Source organism: Macaca nemestrina, chromosome 6 (assembly GCF_043159975.1).
Source record: "Macaca nemestrina isolate mMacNem1 chromosome 6, mMacNem.hap1, whole genome shotgun sequence".
Classification (NCBI taxonomy): domain Eukaryota; kingdom Metazoa; phylum Chordata; class Mammalia; order Primates; family Cercopithecidae; genus Macaca; species Macaca nemestrina.
In genome coordinates this window covers 105,151,525-105,171,735 of record NC_092130.1, presented here as the reverse complement: position 1 = coordinate 105,171,735, position 20,211 = coordinate 105,151,525, and the positions used below count along the sequence as shown (strand labels likewise).

Here is a 20,211-nt window from a genome sequence, read left to right as displayed (position 1 = left end):
GCTTGGCTCATAGGGGCTGGATGGCGTGTGTAGAGTGCACACCTTGGCAGCTCTCCAAATTGGGCTCAGGGCTTGTGTAGACTGTGGGTTTCTCCTGTTGTAAGAACCGTAAGTGTTTGCAGTGGCAACGGGGGCTGGTGGCGTTCTTCTGCTTACCCTTTCCCTGCAAGGAGAACTACCTCCTGTCTCTGGACCAACTTGATCTGGGTGAAAGAGATGGGGCTGCATGGAGGTGCCTCCACACTCACTGCACTCCAGTGCTGTCTCTTCTACACTTCAGTCATATCTTAGCTGTTTATTCATTGCCTTGGTCCTTTTTCTTGGCAGAGATGAGTGCCAACTGTCTCTATTCAGCCCTTTTGCTGACGTCATTCTGATTTTTTTTTTTATGAAGAGCTCCTGCAAATCTGTGAAAAACATATAAACAGATCAGTATAAAAATGGCATATAATACAAATGAATTAGTCACGAAAGAAAAAATATTAATAAATAGTATATACAATAGAGTCTGTTTAAGAAACAAAAAGTGAAAGTGAAAGCAATGAGGTATTATTTCCATTTTTACTTTTTGGTATCAAACTGACAAGTTGTCATTTAAAACTTACAATATCCATGTATGGGGATGTTGGCAAAACAGGCCCTTTAATACATAGTTGAGGGAGGGTTAGCTGCTACATCATTTCCTGATGATACTATGACTAAAGCTTTAAAAGTATGCCTTATGGAACTCATCCTAAAGAAATTAGCAGAGTTACGGCCAAATATATATGCAAAAGGATGTTCATCATAGAATTTTTATAATAGTGACACCACCTAACATACTGATATAGTGGATTTGTTAAGTAAGTTATGGTACACCCATGTGATGGACTATTATATAGCCATTAGAAATCAAATGTATCACCTTAGGAAAATGTTTACAAAATAATTTACTAAGTGACAAAGTTATATATAAAATAAAATAAAATATAGAGTATGTCATCAGTTTTGTAAAAAAATGCACATATATGTATAACTGTATATCTGCATATATGGGCAAAGAAAAAAGACTAGAAGGACATACAATGTTAATGTATTGGTCTGTTCTCACATCACTGTAAGGAAATGCCTGAGACTGGGTAATTTATAAAGGAGAGAGGTTTAATTGCCTCATGATTCTGCAGGCTGTACAGGAAGCTTGGTGGCTTCTGTTTCTGCGGAGGCCTCAGGAAGCTTCCAATCATGGCACAAGGCATAAGGGGAACAAGTTACTTCACATGGCCCAAGAAGGAGGATGAGAGATGGGAGAGGTGCCACACACTTTTAAACAACCAGATCTCAGGAGAACTCACTATCACAAGAACAGCACCAAGGAGATGGTGCTAAACCATTTATGAGAAAATCACTCCATGATCAAATCACCTCCCACGAGGCCCACTTCCAGCAATGGAGATTACATTTCAACATGAGATTTGGATGGGGTCACAGATCCAAACCATATCAGTTAATAATAGTTACCTCTGAGTGTGGATTATAGTGTTTTCCAAATTTTCTGCATGACATATATCAGTTTTGTAATTTCAAAAGGAAAACAAATAAGAAAAGAAAAAATATGAGGAAGATATGAAGGAACTCTTGGGACTCCATGACTCAGTTGACTTCTATTCTCAGGTTTTGGGTTTCAAGTTTACATATAAATTTAGAAAAATAGAATAGCAAGTATGTAGTGTGGCCTGATATTGTGGTGTCCCCTTACACTATAACAAATAATTGTTTAAAGCCTATGAGGTTCTAGGCCACTCTTTTGAAAAGCTGTTTTTCAATATGATACATTCTTACTACTAAGAAATTCATTTTGGTGTCACTTGGGTCACTAGTTACCCACGAAAATTGATATTAGTGTAGATTTTTATGTCATGTAGCCAGAAGGAAAACACTGAGAATAAGTACCACTCTTCCCCAGTCAATTCATCCTTGTGCAAGATAAGCCCCTAAAAAGAGGATTTAAGGGCCTCTCATCCTTAGTCCCATGAGGTCTCTATCTCTATTCCCTTTTTCACTTTTGGTGACAATTCAAGGCTAGCCTAGCAAGCCCACACTTTCTCACCAAATAAAGACACACTCCTTACCAGGGGGTGGGTCTGGCAGCAGGAGCTGCTTTATCAATAGTCTATTTGAGTCTCTGAAAAACAATTTAAACTGGTAGCAGTATTTCATCAAAACTGTTCAATATCAGTGACTGGGGGCCTCAGCGGATGGTATATCCATAATTCATAATGCCATCTAAATTGGAGAGAGGAGACACTGTAATCTCAGAATCCTTTTTAAGGGAGAGGAGAAATCTTAGAACATGCTTAAAACAAGTACAGTTGAAGCTATTGCTACAGATGGGTTTTTATCTTTCTAGGAGGTGGAAAAGGCTAAGTCAGCGACAACGAGCTAAATATTTCTCCTTATAATACAAAGGAGAACAATGCATGGTTGCTACTGACTAATTTATTTTACTCAATGGAATAAACCAGAATGACTAACGTTGTTTTAATTTATGCATCCAGTGAGACCCAGGATATTGATATGTAAAAGCACTTAAACACACACTGTTATGGGCCAGGGCTGTCAAGAGCTGTTTTGAATCAGAAAGAGCTGGAAATATCCATGTAGAATGAGAGCTACCCAACAGCCCAGCTCTATAAATAGTCCTGAGTGAGCCTGGCTTGTGGCTCAGGTTGGCCTGAGTCCTAAACTCCTCACTGGAAATTAAACCCAGGAGGAATGAGACAGGAATGAAACTTGGGCATTTGTCTCACTGCTTCCCTGGTCACCACAGATTTCTCAGGAAAAGCCTATTTGCTGTCTGTAAATATTTCCTCTCCCCTTCTTCTTCCCGGTCTTCCTAAAAACAAAGCAAAACAAAACACATAAATAAAATTCCAAAACACAAAAATAAATAAAGCAAAGCTTTCCCAGTTACTCTTGGAGTTAGTTACTAAGCACGGGAGATTTACAGCCTACTTATTGGTAATCTTTAAATTCATGTATCAGGAATCCCTGAAAAATGATTTGGGTAAAAGAATGCAGTGAGGAAACTGTAAGAATGATCCTATGTTTCTTAGTTTTCTTTCTGCCAGCACTACTTTATTTAACCCTCACAGTGCGTTGTAGAAGGTATTATTAGGTTGGTGCAAAAATGATTGCGGTTTTGACGTGAAAAGTAATGGCAAAAACCACAATTACTTTTGCACCAACCTAATGGGATGCCTATGTGATGGGTGAGGGAAGTGAGGTTCAGAGAAGTGTAATGCCTATCAAGGGTGCACCATGCCATCATCCCACCCAGTCGAGTGGTCCTCCCACTACACCAGTATCAGTCAGTTACAGACAGCTGCAGACATCCCTCAACTCCTACTACCCATAGCCTCCACTCATGCAATATACATGCCAAAAAGTTTACTGAAAAGTTGTACCAAGTTCCCCTAGATCACTGTCATTTTCAAACCTTTTTCCTTCATTATGACCTGCTTCACATACTGGTGAACAGATGGCCTGGTGGGTCAGTGTGAGGCGCTTGTGAAATTAGGCCATCAGTTTCACCATCAACACATATTAGCTAGTCTTTATGTTGAAGGAGATCAGGATATGCCACCTCAAAATGCACCTCTTTAGCTTAAGGATTATTTTGAGCTGAAGGCAGTTAAAGATCAACATATACAGGAAGAGGTCTCCACTCTCCCTTTATCTGCCTAAAAGCAGGGCATGAGTTTCCCCTGGTGAAGGTGGTATAAGTTCCCCTCTCCTGAACCAGGATGAGGAACATGACCATTATTGCCGGTGATGGAGAACTGGCACCAAGTCTGCATAAACAAACCTTACTAAAATAACCCTTATTTTTCACTAGTTCTCTCATACATTTCCTAGTCACTTTCAGTTAATTTATTGTCCTTGAAGTCCAAACCCTCTTTCCTTTGTTAAGAAGGATATATAAGCTCCCTAGTCTAACCACTTCTTTGAGTTTCACTTCTTTTCTGTGAATTCCCAGGAATGTAAAATTTTAAAAAGTTAATGCATTTGTATTTCTTTTCTACTATTGGTCTGTCTTGTGTCAGTTAAATTCACAAGCCCCCACCGATTAAACCCAAGAGAGTGGAGGAAAAATTTCTCCTCTTCAATAACATATAGTTTTATACACTTACAACTTAGTCTCAACAGCTGGGTCACAATGGGCAGAGAGAACAGTACAGTCATGCTTTGCATAACAAAGTTTTGGTTAACAATAGATGATATATATGATGATGGTCCCATAAGATTATAATACCATATGTTTATGGTACCTTTTAAATGTTTAGATCTGTGTAGATACACAAATACTTACCATTGTCTTACAATTGCCTAGTATAGTGCAATAATGTGCTGTACAGGTTTGTAGCCCAGAAGCAGTAGGCTGTACCATATAGCCTAGGTGTGTAGTAGGCTATAGTCCCTAGGTTTGTGTAAGTACACTCTTTGATGTTTGCACAATGACAAAATCACGGAATAATGCAAGAGACTCATGACTGTACTAGGATTCAGGGACAGTGTTAAGCACTAAAAGCTTTTTAAATTCTTTTAACATCCCTATGAGGTAGCTACTATAGTATTAGGTTGGTGCAAAAGTGACTGTGGTTTTGCCACTACTCTTAATACCTCCGTTTTATAAATAAGAAAATTGGGGCCTAGAGAGGTTACAGAAATTGCCCAATGTCCCTCAGCTTATACGAGGCAGAGGCAGGATTCCCAGCCAGGCAGTCTGACTCCAGAGTCAGATCCTCTCCACTACTGTACTACAATGCCTCCAATCCACGTGGATTGACTCATTCCCTACCCTGGACTGCTCCTAGGTTGAGCTGTTCCTAAACAGAGTAGAGACCTGGGCCAGTGTTGGCTTTCTGCCCTTCACTTTCAGTCCCCTCTTTCTCCCGTCTGCCCACCCACTCCACTCTTCTTTTTCTGATTCTTCCCTATTCCTTGCAACAACATTACTCATCCCTGTGCTTCCGTTGGCCTAGGTTTCAATTCTGTTTAAGGACTGCACAGTCTAGAGCACCACTGACCAATGGTTCCCAAACCTAGTTGATCATCATATTTTTAGAGGAACTTCAAAAACATGCATACTCCTAGGCCTATAACTTCTGGTGCATTGTCAGCTGTCCAGGTAATGGTGTTCACTCAGCTTGGGAAAAAATACCATGATACACAATGGTCAGAATTCTGACTGTGATGGTAGTGAAAAAGCCTTTAAGAACCTGACTGAACACAATATAGTTCATCTGGTTCCCTAAAGATAAAAATTCTCTGGGAAGCTGAGGCAGGCAGATCACGAGATCAGAAGTTCGAGACCTGCCTAACCAACATGGTGAAACCCCATCTCTACTAAAAATACAAAAATCTCTACTAAAAATACAAAAATCTCTACTAAAAAATTAGCTAGGCATGGTGGCACATGCCTGCAATCCCAGCTACTCGGGAGGCTGAGGCAGGAGAATCGCTTGAACCTGGGAAGGGGAAGGAGAGGTTGCAGTGAGCCAAGATTGTGCCACTGTACTCCAGCCTGGGTGACAGAGCGAGACTCTGTCTCAAAGAGAGAGAGAGATACAAATTCTCCTGTAGCCCTGGTCTCTTTTTTATAGAGAGTTGTTGTGTTTCTGCTTCCATGTGTTCCAAAGGGCCAATATTAGTGCTGTGACACCTGGAAAACATCCTACTGTCTTAGGATGAGTGTTTGAAATGTGAAACACTCTTGGACTGGGAATCCTTCCATGATATGTTAGTCCGTTGAAGGAGAATTGGAACTGGTAATGGTACTTAGTGGAGAGCTACTGTTAATGATGCAGAGCTGTGAGATACTGTAAACATTTAGTTAGCTAGTCCTCCACAGACCTCTCTAGAAATAGGTAATTAAACAAACTATATAAATGAATTTTAAAGATCAGAGTCATTTCAGGATGAATAAGTTCTGAAAACCTATTGTACAGCATGGTGACTATAGTTAATATAATGTATATTTAAAAATTGCTAAATTTTAATAACAATAATAATGCATTATATATTTGAATTCTTTTTGTACCACAAAAAATATGTGACATGATTGGTATGTTAATTGGCTCAATTTAATAATTTCACAATATATGCATATATCAAAAGATTACATTGTACACTATAAATATATACATATTTTATATGACAATTCAAAAAAACAGAGTCAGTAAAGGCAATGTTTTCCCCTTTGAAATGTCTCTAACTTTAAAATAAGGAAGTTCATAAATGCATCCTGTGTTTTGAAATAATGAATCTGCCATCAAAACCAAATTAGCTGCTACTTCTGATAAAGTTAATTCTGCTGATTTCTGGAAGACTTTTTTAGAGACAATTGGTTTCTCTGAGGTTCCTTTAAGTTCTCGTTACTCAAAGCTTGGATGTTAGGTTAAATTTTTCCACTTTGATCCATCTGGGCCATGGATTGTAGGCTGCAAGGAGCAGAAACTGTTTATTCATAAGACAAGCGTGTCCTTGGTACTTCATGAATCTCAAAAGAGGATTAACTGGGGTGATGGTGGTAGGATAAATGCCATTTGTAAGTCCTCCATTTTAACTGTGACACTTAACAACACAACTGAAACAATCTGAATACGTAAAGAAGCTGGAGATTATCTGCCAAGGGCAGGTCTCTTCCAAATTACTGATGGAAAAATCATCTCACTTTTTGTAGTTAGGAATACCCGTCCCCCGACACACACACACGCACGTGCGTGCACGCACACACACACACAGGTGCGCATGCATGCGCACACGTGGTCAGCAATCTTCAACCATATAAAAAAATCGGAAACATTTGTTATTATTTCCCATAAGACAAATTACGGGAAAGTGGGCTTGCACTGCGATGGAGGCTTTAAAATTAAACTAGGAAACACCAAGATTAGGAAACACCAAGGATTCTACAGAGAGTTTGTAGACTCAAACTGATTTAAAAAATGACGAAAAACGCCGGGTGCCGTGGCTCACGCCTGTAATTCCAGCACTTTGGGAGGCCGAGGTGGGCGGATCACGACGTCAGGAGATCGAGACCATCCTGGTTAGCACGTTGAAACCCCGTCTCTACTAAAAAAATAAAAAAAATTGGCAGGGCATGGTGGCAGGCGCCTGTACTCCCAGTTACTCTGGAGGCTGAGGCAGGAGAATGGCGTGAACCCAGGAGGCAGAGCTTGCAGTGAGCCAAGATCGCGCCACTGCGCTCCAGCCTGGGAAACAGAGCAAGACTCCGTCTCAAAAAAGAAGAAAAAAAGAAAAAAGAAAAGAACGTGCAGCTTTTAGACACTCAAAATATTTGCTGAATGGTATTGAAATAAAGATGGTATGGATTCATGTGAAAAGAACAAACACAACAATAAGAACATAATTCTCTTAGTTACAAGGACCCTTTGGGATAGCAGTAATGCCTGTATTTGAGTCTTACTGCTACCACTGGTTTGGATGAGTTTTAGGAACTTCTCTTAACCTTGATTTACATTTCTACTAATTGGGAATAATAATACCTCATAGAGTAGTTATTATGTAAGTAAAATACTTAATGCAGTATGAGGCACTTTTCCTTTAATTTTATACACTATTCATATTTACATATGTATTTACATTTTTATGTATATATATGTAATCTCCATAGTCGGGCATATGGATTAGATGTGACTACTATCCCAAGTGACTTGCATGCACTTCTGTCTACAATTGGGAAGAATGAATTGACTAACATCTTGGCATCCCTCTGAGCCCCATGATTCTATAGTTCTGTGAAGATTCTTTAATGATTATTCAATTTTATGCAAGATAAAGCCAGATTGTCTCCTAGATTGTCCAGAAGGGGGCCCAGACAGGAGACATTGCATACAGCCACCTAATCCTATTAGATTACTTGACACTTTTGGATGAGCAATAAGTTGATAAATGAGAAGGACTGGTCACTGTCATGGTTATTAATGAAGAAACCTACCATCTTGATGGTGATGAATCTTGATGAGGGAAAAGAAATCACCTCTGGGCAAAACCTGCAAACGTGCAGTTACTGCCTGATTATTGCCTCTGCATTTTCCTAAACTGGTGTCAAAGAGGAAACTTGGAGATTTAAACCTAGATAAACGTCATGCAAAGATGAGTCCTGAAGCCATAGTATCTGAGAGTTTGGCTTAAGGCAGAACAAGCCAGTGCCATAAAACTCATTGTTGGGCTGCCTTTTTCTCCCAGTCCTCCAGAGACAGGTCAGAATGGAAAAAAAAAAAAAAAAAAAAAAAAAAAAAAAAAAAAAAAAAAAAAAAAAAAGCATATGTTTAGCCTTGCAAGGTTTTAGTAGGAAAATTCTGCAACTAAAAGCCCCATCACTGACAGTGTTTTGACATGAAGTTTCATGTAATTGGAAAAGGCATTTCAATTTTCTGCCCATGGAATGCTTCTGAATATAACTAGCCATGTGACTTAGGAGGTGGTCTTAGAAAGTGCGCAAGCTTCTCTGTTGCTAAAGACAAAGAAGAAACCACTAGTATTACTCAACACACATCACAGTCAGGTGGAAAGGAATCCCAGGGGTCAGTGGCTTGAGTCTCCTGTCTCAAGGCAAGTCTGCTTTTCAGCCCAGGCCAAAGCACAATGTTCAATTGTATTTCCTGATCACCTTCCCTAATAGCCAATAAAATGGGTGCTCCATCCAGACTACTCAAGACTGGAATTGTCATTGCTCCTTATCTGTGTTTTGTAATTTCTAAATTCCCTCTGTTGGAGAAATACTACCCAGGGAAATGCAGAGAATAGTTTCTTTGATACCAGAACATGAAAATGTGTTTCTTTGGAGCCAGTGATTAAAACCTCACAGTATCTGTAGACTTGTGGCATCATTTTATCTGTTACCTCCACCCACATATCACAGCCAAACAGGCCTCTCTTCCTTTTGCCAGCTTGCCCACTCCCAGGGCTTTTCTGTTTAATTCTGGGAAACCTGGCAAAGAAAAGGATGACCCTTGAAGCAAATGATATGCTGAAATGTTCTGGGTGGGAGCTGCCTGAGGAGTGGGCCAAAAGAACTCACAGATCTACGGCTTGAGGGAAAGATGGGAAAATAGAGGCAGGTTCCTTTCCCCTCTGCAAACCATTTTGATCCAAGAACATTATGAACTTGGTAACTAGATATGCTTTTAGAAGACAGCCCTTCTATTTTAGAAATGGATTTTCTAGCTGTTTTAAAATCAGCATAGCTGTACACCAAGTAAATCAATGAAAAGTTCTTTGTGTGCCAATTTGTGCTAGAGATATATAGCTCCTTCAGCAACTACCAGTGCTAAAGAGATCACCTGCTTTCCACGTCTGGTGAAACCAGGATTGCCTTTCAGATATGCATGTGGGCTATGGCTTTAGAAGGGGATTCTTATCCTATACTTCCATGTTGATACATGGTATCTTTCTTCTAAGTGTAGGGGAACCCCACTCAATAAAGTAGTCCATCTCCCAATCTTTTCATCCCCCACCTGTCTTCCCAAACATGCTTCTATCTATAATAGTGGCTCACTAGGACAGTAGGGCCTATATTTGTGTGTGTGTGTGTGTGTGTGTGTGTGTGTTGGTATATTAGTCCTCTAGGACTACTGTAACAAATCAGTATACCCTGGTAGCTTAAAAGAATAGGCATTTATTTTCTCACAGTTCTGCAAGCTAAAAGTCTGAAATCAAGGTCAGGGCCATGCTCCCTCTGAAGGCTCTAGGGGAGGATCCTTCCTTGCCTCTTCTAGCTCCTGGTGCTTGCTGGCAATCTTTGGTATTCCTTGGCTTGTAGATGCATCATTTCAATCTCCGTCTCTGTCTGCACTTGGAATTCTCCTGTGTCTGTGTCTAAATTTCCCTTTTCTTATGACCCGATCATTGGATTAGGGCCCACCCTAATTCAGTATGACTTCGTTTTAATGTGATTATACCTTCAAAAACTTTAGTTCCAAATAAGGTCACATTTACAGATACTAGTGGTTAGGATTTGAACATATCATTTTAAGGGACATAATTCAACCCACAGCTATCATCAGCAGCTACCCTCCAGGACAGGGAATGACCTCCGTGTGCCTTCTCTGACGCATGAGATAGGCATTCGGGAGATGAAGCTGCTCTGGAGGCAGTCTCCGGCTCTTTGCCTGTCTCCTCCATGCCTCCTGTTTTACTCTGACACCGCCACTCCAGCTGTCTTTGGAAACCTGCTAGATGTTCTCCCATAGAGTTCTGGACAGACAGTAGTATACAAAGCCCCCTTTCTAAAACCCATCCAAGACCGCCACTCCCTATCTCCTGGGTTTTGTTCCTAGAGGTGTTCCTGTGTCTAATCCTTGCCTTTGCCTTCCACTTTTCCTTTCCCCACCCCACAGAGGTGGCAGACAGGGCGGGCTTTTTTTTCTTCGAGCCTGGCAGAGACCTCCCTTATGCTACGTTCTCCTAACTTCCTGCACTAGGATTCACCTTCACCTTCCCTGGGGTCACAATGTCAGATAGGACACACAGAGAGAAACAACAACAAAGGGAAGAGCTCAAACTCTTATCCCTACCGCACAGGCAGGAGTGTAGCACGTGGTCAAGTCCAAGTCTAGGCACAGAGAGCTGAGGATGACAATTGCAGCTTTTCTTCTATCAACCTGAGCTGCTGCGGCTTTTTCTCCCCCCTCTACTGCTCTTCTCTTCCTCTTCCTAGACAGTTCTGTTTGTTATTTATTTATTTATTTATAAAGCAGAAGAATGCTAAATGTAAAAGAGATGAAAGCAAGGCTGCTCTAGTTATAATGGAGGTGGAAGCCAGAACCCCACCCCATCTCAGCTTTGGAGTATTTCCCTCGCACTCTCATCTCTTTAGAACACAGCTCGAAAATCACAGCAATAAGAGGCACTGCTTCTCATATCCCATACCTTGAACTTGTTACTATAAATAAAACAGGCATATTACCATGACAACCTGACTGTCTGTTTAAATTGTTCCTTATAGACCAAATTAGCCAGGATCAATAGTGCTTCCTGAATGCAGAATTACTTTCCTTTTGCAACAAAAGTTTGAACAAATTATAGAATAAGCCACTTTGGGGAAACAAGGCCTGAGTCGATGCAATTAAATTGCTATCTGCAGCTCCTCTACAACACGCATCTGAGGCTGTTCCTTCATGCAGCAGGGTCCCCAGGCTTGTGCTCTCCAGGCTGCTGTGTTAGTCACTGCTCACTCCCATGGCCTCTTCCCTGGCAGGCTCTTCCTGCTGCTCTGCATGTGTCATTAGAAAGGACACTTCTGTCTGTAACATCCTGCTCCCCCAGGCTCAACTGTCATGTGACAAGATGCTGTCCTTGGAGATGGACAGATTTTAAATGACACTCCCTAAGCAGGCTTGCGGAAACAGACCTCAGAGCAGATGCAGGCCCAGGCCTCACCCCAGCGAGGAGCTTGTTTAGGGGCATGAGTTGACCCTGAAGCCAGTGGTAGTCAGCCCATTGTCCCCCAGGACAAGAGAGCCAAGAATTCCTTCCCTGAGCAAAACCTGAGGAGAAGTTCAAGGAGGAGAGCGATGCTGACCTTGGCTGCATTCTTGAGTAGGAAGAGTGGAATATGGCCTCCTCCCATGATCTGAGAGTCTAGACGGGGTCCCACATTATCTTCCAACTGACCTCGTGCCTGCAATTTTGTGTCTTTTACTTAAAATGCAGATACTGCTGGGAAGGGCAGCAATTTTAACTAATTTCCACTATGGTGTCAGGCTGGAGTCTTGCTGGGCAGTATGGGGAGAGAGGGGGACACCTACAATGTCCCATGCATTTTACTAACATCTTTATTTAGTCCTCACAACAATTTTATGAGGTTTAATCTGTGGCTTTGGGTTCTTTTCTCCTTATGTTCTCTTTATTATACCCAAATAGTTAATGCCTTGCTGTGGAGGTGACCCAATGTTTGGGTTTGGACAAAGACAAACTTGGGTTCCAATTCCAGTTCTGTCACCATCTATGAGCTATGAGACTTTGGACAAGTTATTTGCTCTTTTTGAATCTGTTATTTGACGTTTGTCAGTTGATCAAATCAGTCATTTGATGACCTTTATGGACATCAAATTTTTCTTGTCAGAAAAATTTACAGTATATATTATTTTGCATAAGATTTCTTTTTTTTTAAAATTTATTTATTATTATTATACTTTAAGTTGTAGGGTACGTGTGCATAACGTGCAGGTTTGTTACATATGTATACTTGTGCCATGTTGCTGTGCTGCACCCATCAACTCGTCATTTACATCAGGTATAACTCCCAATGCAATCCCTCCCCCCTCCCCCCTCCCCATAATAGGCCCCAGTGTGTGATGTTCCCCTTCCTGAGTCCGAGTGATCTCATTGTTCAGTTCCCACCTATGAGTGAGAACATGCGGTGTTTGGTTTTCTGTTCTTGTGATAGTTTGCTAAGAATGATGGATTCCAGCTGCATCCAAGTCCCTACAAAGGACTCAAACTCATCCTTTTTTATGGCTGCATAGTATTCCATGGTGTATATGTGCCACATTTTCTTAATCCAATCTGTCACTGATGGACATTTGGGTTGATTCCAAGTCTTTGCTATTGTGAATAGTGCTGCAATAAACATACGTGTGCATGTGTCTTTATAGCAGCATAATTTATAATCCTTTGGGTATATACCCAGTAATGGGATGGCTGCGTCACATGGTACATCTAGTTCTAGATCCTTGAGGAATCGCCATACTGTTTTCCATAATGGTTGAACTAGTTTACAATCCCACCAACAGTGTAAAAGTGTTCCTATTTCTCCACATCCTCTCCAGCACCTGTTGTTTCCTGATTTTTTAATGATTGCCATTCTAACTGGTGTGAGATGGTATCTCATTGTGGTTTTGATTTGCATTTCTCTGATGGCCAGTGATGATGAGCATTTTTTCATGTGTCTGTTGGCTGTATGAATGTCTTCTTTTGAGAAATGTCTGTTCATATCCTTTGCCCACTTTTTGATGGGGTTGTTTGTTTTTTTCTTGTAAATTTGTTTGAGTTCTTTGTAGGTTCTGGATATTAGCCCTTTGTCAGATGAGTAGATTGCAAAAATTTTCTCCCATTCTGTAGGTTGCCTGTTCACTCTGATGGTAGTTTCTTTTGCTGTGCAGAAGCTCTTTAGTTTAATTAGATCCCATTGGTCAATTTTGGCTTTTGCTGCCGTTGCTTTTGGTGTTTTAGACATGAAGTCTTTGTCCATGCCTATGTCCCGAATGGTATTACCTAGGTTTTCCTCTAGGATTTTTATGGTATTAGGTCTAAGATTTAAGTCTCTAATCCATCTTGAATTAATTTTCATATAAGGAGTAAGGAAAGGATCCAGTTTCAGCTTTCTACTTATGGCTAGCCAATTTTCCCAGCACCATTTATTAAATAGGGAATCCTTTCCCCATTTCTTGTTTCTCTCAGGTTTGTCAAAGATCAGATGGCTGTAGATGTGTGGTATTATTTCTGAGGACTCTGTTCTGTTCCATTGGTCTATATCTCTGTTTTGGTACCAGTACCATGCTGTTTTGGTTACTGTAGCCTTGTAGTATAGTTTGAAGTCAGGTAGCATGATGCCTCCAGCTTTGTTCTTTTGACTTAGGATTGTCTTGGAGATGCGGGCTCTTTTTTGGTTCCATATGAACTTTAAAGCAGTTTTTTCCAATTCTGTGAAGAAACTCATTGGTAGCTTGATGGGGATGGCATTGAATCTATAAATTACCTTGGGCAGTATGGCCATTTTCACGATATTGATTCTTCCTATCCATGAGCATGGTATGTTCTTCCATTTGTTTGTGTCCTCTTTTATTTCACTGAGCAGTGGTTTGTAGTTCTCCTTGAAGAGGTCCTTTACATCCCTTGTAAGTTGGATTCCTAGGTATTTTATTCTCTTTGAAGCAATTGTGAATGGAAGTTCATTCCTGATTTGGCTCTCTGTTTGTCTGTTACTGGTGTATAAGAATGCTTGTGATTTTTGCACATTAATTTTGTATCCTGAGACTTTGCTGAAGTTGCTTATCAGCTTAAGGAGATTTTGGGCTGAGACAATGGGGTTTTCTAAATATACAATCATGTCATCTGCAAACAGGGACAATTTGACTTCTTCTTTTCCTAAGTGAATACCCTTGATTTCTTTCTCTTGCCTGATTGCCCTAGCCAGAACTTCCAACACTATGTTGAATAGGAGTGGTGAGAGAGGGCATCCCTGTCTTGTGCCAGTTTTCAAAGGGAATTTTTCCAGTTTTTGCCCATTCAGTATGATATTGGCTGTGGGTTTGTCATAAATAGCTCTTATTATTTTGAGGTACGTTCCATCAATACCGAATTTATTGAGTGTTTTTAGCATGAAGGGCTGTTGAATTTTGTCAAAAGCCTTTTCTGCATCAATTGAGATAATCATGTGGTTCTTGTCTTTGGTTCTGTTTATATGCTGGATTATGTTTATTGATTTGCGAATGTTGAACCAGCCTTGCATCCCAGGGATGAAGCCCACTTGATCATGGTGGATAAGCTTTTTGATGTGTTGCTGAATCCGGTTTGCCAGTATTTTATTGAGGATTTTTGCATGGATGTTCATCAGGGATATTGGTCTAAAATTCTCTTTTTTTGTTGTGTCTCTGCCAGGCTTTGGTATCAGGATGATGTTGGCCTCCTAAAATGAGTTAGGGAGGATTCCCTCTTTTTCTATTGATTGGAATAGTTTCAGAAGGAATGGTACCAACTCCTCCTTGTACCTCTGGTAGAATTCAGCTGTGAATCCATCTGGTCCTGGACTTTTTTTCGTTGGTAGGCTATTAATTGTTGCCTCAATTTCAGAGCCTGCTATTGGTCTATTCAGGGATTCAACTTCTTCCTGGTTTAGTCTTGGAAGAGTGTAAGTGTCCAGGAAATTATCCATTTCTTCTAGATTTTCCAGTTTATTTGCGTAGAGGTGTTTATAGTATTCTCTGATGGTAGTTTGTATTTCTGTGGGGTTGGTGGTGATATCCCCTTTTTCACTTTTTATTGTGTCTATTTGATTCGTCTCTCTTTTCTTCTTTATTAGTCTGGCTAGTGGTCTGTCAATTTTTTTGATCTTTTCAAAAAACCAACTCCTGGATTCATTGATTTTTTGGAGGGTTTTTTGTGTCTCTATCTCCTTCAGTTCTGCTCTGATCTTAGTTATTTCTTGCCTTCTGCTAGCTTTCGAATGTGTTTGCTCTTGCTTCTCTAGTTCTTTTAATTGCGATGTTAGAGTGTCAATTTTAGATCTTTCCTGCTTTCTCTTGTGGGCATTTAGTGCTATCAATTTCCCTCTACACACTGCTTTAAATGTGTGCCAGAGATTCTGGTATGTTGTATCTTTGTTCTCATTGGTTTCAAAGAACATCTTTATTTCTGCCTTCATTTCGTTATGTACCCAGTAGTCATTCAGGAGCAGGTTGTTCAGTTTCCATGTAGTTGAGCGGTTTTGATTGAGTTTCTTAGTCCTGAGTTCTAGTTTGATTGCACTGTGGTCTGAGAGACAGTTTGTTATAATTTCTGTTCTTGTACATTTGCTGAGGAGTGCTTTACTTCCAATTACGTGGTCAATTTTGGAGTAAGTATGATGTGGTGCTGAGAAGAATGTATATTCTGTTGATTTGGGGTGGAGAGTTCTATAGATGTCTATTAGGTCTGCTTGCTGCAGAGATGAGTTCAATTCCTGGATATCCTTGTTAACTTTCTGTCTCGTTGATCTGTCTAATGTTGACAGTGGAGTGTTGAAGTCTCCCATTATTATTGTATGGGAGTCTAAGTCTCTTTGTAAGTCTCTAAGGACTTGCTTGATGAATCTGGGTGCTCCTGTATTGGGTGCATATATATTTAGGATAGTTAGCTCTTCCTGTTGAATTGATCCCTTTACCATTATGTAATGGCCTTGTCTCTTTTGATCTTTGATGGTTTAAAGTCTGTTTTATCAGAGACTAGTATTGCAACCCCTGCTTTTTTTTGTTCTCCATTTGCTTGGTAAATCTTCCTCCATCCCTTTATTTTGAGCCTATGTATGTCTCTGCGTGTGAGATGGGTCTCCTGAATACAGCAGACTGATGGGTCTTGACTCTTTATCCAGTTTGCCAGTCTGTGTCTTTTAATTGGAGCATTTAGTCCATTTACATTTAAGGTTAATATTGTTATGTGTGAACTTGATCCTGCCATTATGATATTAACTGGTTATTTTGCTCGTTAGTTGATGCAGTTTCTTCCTAGCCTCAATGGTCTTTACATTTTGGCATGTTTTTGCAATGGCTGGTATCGGTTGTTCCTTTCCATGTTTAGTGCTTCCTTCAGGGTCTCTTGTAAGGCAGGCCTAGTGGTGACAAAATCTCTAAGCATTTGCTTATCTGTAAAGGATTTTATTTCTCCTTCACTTATGAAACTTAGTTTGGCTGGATATAAAATTCTGGGTTTAAAATTCTTTTCTTTAAGAATGTTGAATATTGGCCCCCACTCTCTTCTGGCTTGTAGAGTTTCTGCTGAGAGATCTGCTGTTAGTCTGATGGGCTTCCCTTTGTGGGTAACCCGACCTTTCTCTCTGGCTGCCCTTAAGATTTTTTCCTTCATTTCAACTTTGGTGAATCTGGCAATTATGTGTCTTGGAGTTGCTCTTCTCGAGGAGTATCTTTGTGGCGTTCTCTGTATTTCCTGGATTTGAATGTTGGCCTGCCCTACTAGGTTGGGGAAGTTCTCCTGGATGATATCCTGAAGAGTGTTTTCCAACTTGGTTCCATTTTCCCCCTCACTTTCAGGCACTCCAATCAGACGTAGATTTGGTCTTTTTACATAATCCCATACTTCTTGCAGGCTTTGTTCATTTCTTTTTCTTCTTTTTTCTTTTGGTTTCTCTTCTCGCTTCATTTCATTCATTTGATCCTCAGTCGCTGATACTCTTTCTTCCAGTTGATCGAGTTGGTTACTGAAGCTTGTGCATTTGTCACGTATTTCTTGTGTCATGGTTTTCATCTCTTTCATTTCGTTTAGGACCTTCTCTGCATTAATTACTCTAGCCATCAATTCTTCCACTTTTTTTTCAAGATTTTTAGTTTCTTTGCGCTGGGTACGTAATTCCTCCTTTAGCTCTGAGAAATTTGATGGACTGAAGCCTTCTTCTCTCATCTCGTCAAAGTCATTCTCCGTCCAGCTTTGATCCGTTGCTGGCGATGAGCTGCGCTCCTTTGCCGGGGGAGATGCGCTCTTATTTTTTGAATTTCCAGCTTTTCTGCCCTGCTTTTTCCCCATCTTTGTGGTTTTATCTGCCTCTGATCTTTGATGATGGTGATGTACTGATGGGGTTTTGGTGTAGGTGTCCTTCCTGTTTGATAGTTTTCCTTCTAACAGTCAGGACCCTCAGCTGTAGGTCCGTTGGAGATTGCTTGAGGTCCACTCCAGACCCTGTTTGCCTGGGTATCAGCAGCAGAGGCTGCAGAAGATAGAATATTTCTCAACAGCGAGTGTACCTGTCTGATTCTTGCTTTGGAAGCTTCCTCTCAGGGGTGTACTCCTCCCTGTGAGGTGTGGGGTGTCAGACTGCCCCTAGTGGGGGATGTCTCCCAGTTAGGCTACTCAGGGGTCAGGGACCCACTTGAGCAGGGAGTCTGTCCCTTCTCAGATCTCAACCTCCGTGTTGGGAGATCCACTGCTCTCTTCAAAGCTGTCAGACAGAGTCGTTTGCATCTGCAGAGGTATCTGCTGCGTTTGTTTAGTTTACTGTGCCCTGTCCCCAGAGGTGGAGTCTACAGAGACAGGCAGGTTTCCTTGAGCTGCTGTGAGCTCCACCCAGTTCGAGCTTCCCAGCAGCTTTGTTTACCTACTTAAGCCTCAGCAATGGCGGGCGCCCCTCCCCCAGCCTCGCTGCTGCCTTGCCGGTAGATCACAGACTGCTGCGCTAGCAATGAGGGAGGCTCCGTGGGTGTGGGACCCTCCCGGCCAGGTGTGGGATATGATCTCCTGGTGTGCCTGTTTGCTTAAAGCGCAGTATTGGGGTGGGAGTTACCCGATTTTCCAGGTGTTGTGTGTCTCAGTTCCCCTGGCTAGGAAAAGGGACTCCCTTCCCCCTTGCGCTTCCCAGGTGAGGCAATGCCTCGCCCTGCTTCAGCTGTCACTGGTCGGGCTGCAGCAGCTGACCAGCACCGATCGTCCGGCACTCCCCAGTGAGATGAACCCAGTACCTCAGTTGAAAATGCAGAAATCACCGGTCTTCTGTGTCGCTCGCCCTGGGAGTTGGAGACTGGAGCTGCTCCTATTCCTTTGCATAAGATTTCAAGGGTTCAGGAAGCCACTGTAGTTAGGGACTTGTAGTATATGGCAGATCTCGGGATCAGAGTGAAGGGATAAATGGGTCAGGGAGAAGCAGAGCAAGTGGTATCAAAGAATTAAGTGGTGTTCATATCTGGTGTGAGTATCTTTATAAAATTGCCAAAATTCGTTTTAAGTTATATTTCCTAGTGGGTAAGAGTAACAATAGGTTCATTTCAGGTATTATGTAATACTTTAAAAATAATTTTAAAAGTTCTAATTGTGGTTAACAAATGTAATGTAAAACTTACCACCTTAACCATTTTTAAGTGTACACGTCAGTAGTGATAGGTATAGTCACATTTTTGTGCACCAGATCTCCAGACTTTCTTCATCTATCCATTAAACAACAACTTCCCATTCCTCCTCCCCTCAGCTCCTGGCAACCGTCATTCTACATTCTGTTTCCATGAATTCGACTACTTTAGATATGTCATATAAGTGAAATCATATAGTATCTGTATTTTTGCAACTGTCTTATTTCACTTAGCCTAACCTCCTCAAGGCTCATCTATGTTGTAGCATGTGTCAGATTTTCCTTTCTTTTTAAGGTTGAATAATGTTCCATCATCTGTATGTACTATATGTTGTTTATCCATTCATCTGTCAGTTGCTTCTTCCTGTTGCTTCTTCCTGTTGGCTATTGTTGGCAAAGGAACAGCAAAGATTGCTAGCAACTCACCAGAAGCTAGGTGAGAGGCATGGTGCAGATTCTTCCTCACAGCCCCTAGAAGGAACCAACCCTGCTGACACCTTGATCTTGGACTTCCAGCCTACAAAAGTATGAGACAATACACGTCTGTTGTTTAAGCCACCCAGTTTGTGCTACTTTGTTATGACAACCCTACCAAACTAATACAAAAGGCAATCCAAGCAGCTGGTAATCTTGTTAGCCCCTCAGGAGAAGATGTTTGTGGTCCCCACTCCAGAGCTCCATAACTAACAAAGCTCAGGTCTTTTCTTTTCCTCTGCTTCTCCAGGTATCATTTTGTCTCTCTACATGTTGTCTCCACCCATATTTCCAGTTTGAAATCCTGAGAACGAGAAACTGATGGGCAGACTCTGTATGTTGGCTATCTTTAGGGCAAGTGCCTGTCCTCGATCCAATTAGTTGGGTCCAGGGTCACCAAGCTCTTGTGATAGCAGGATGGGGATATATGCACAGAAGGAAACACATTTAAAAGAATTTTAGCATGAAAACCATTCTGAGGCTTGGCCTGCCCAGTACAATAGGTGACAAATACATGGTATTCCATCATGGGCTTAGCTTAATATGTACAACCTCATCCTACTTGCTGCCAATACTTTAGGAAAAATTAAATAGTCCATTTAATGCCAGGTTATATTGTGGTAACATATTAAGTCTGAAATATCAGTAATTAACACAGCAAATATTTATTTCTCACTCAGAGTACACATGCACTGAGGGTCATGGGGGTTTCTGCCCTACACAGTCGCTTGGGGGATTAGGCTAACAGAGACTTTACTAACTTGTACTTGCATCACTGGTAACATAGGGCCTCCTTGGCTGTCCATAAGAGAGGAGAGAGACAGGAGAATCTGACTTCATTTCCTCAGGCAGGAAGTGATATATATCTCATCCACCCTCATTTCATTGGTAAGACCTAATCATGTGACCCACTGAATTACAAGGAGGCTGAATAATGTTTTCTTCCTATGTGCTGGGGACTAGGAAGAGGAGAACCAGATATTAGTGATCACTAGCAATGTTTGCTTCTATTGTGTAGTTCTAATGTGTAGTTTTTATGTGTGCATATGTGTGTGTATGTTTCATGGAAAGAAGTTTACAATCATTTGATTAACAGTACATTGATACTGGAGTGCTTTCTGGGC

General features: G+C 41.1%; 1 long non-coding RNA gene across 1 annotated transcript; it reads right to left on the bottom strand.

Annotated features, from left to right (window-relative positions):
- Positions 1-263: 263 nt before the first annotated feature.
- LOC139363854 (uncharacterized) lies at positions 264-19,606 on the bottom strand. Its single transcript, XR_011624934.1, has 3 exons — positions 18,609-19,606; positions 18,231-18,372; positions 264-407 (listed from the first exon to the last, which is right to left on the bottom strand). It is a non-coding gene; the product is annotated as an uncharacterized lncRNA (long non-coding RNA).
- Positions 19,607-20,211: the final 605 nt, after the last annotated feature.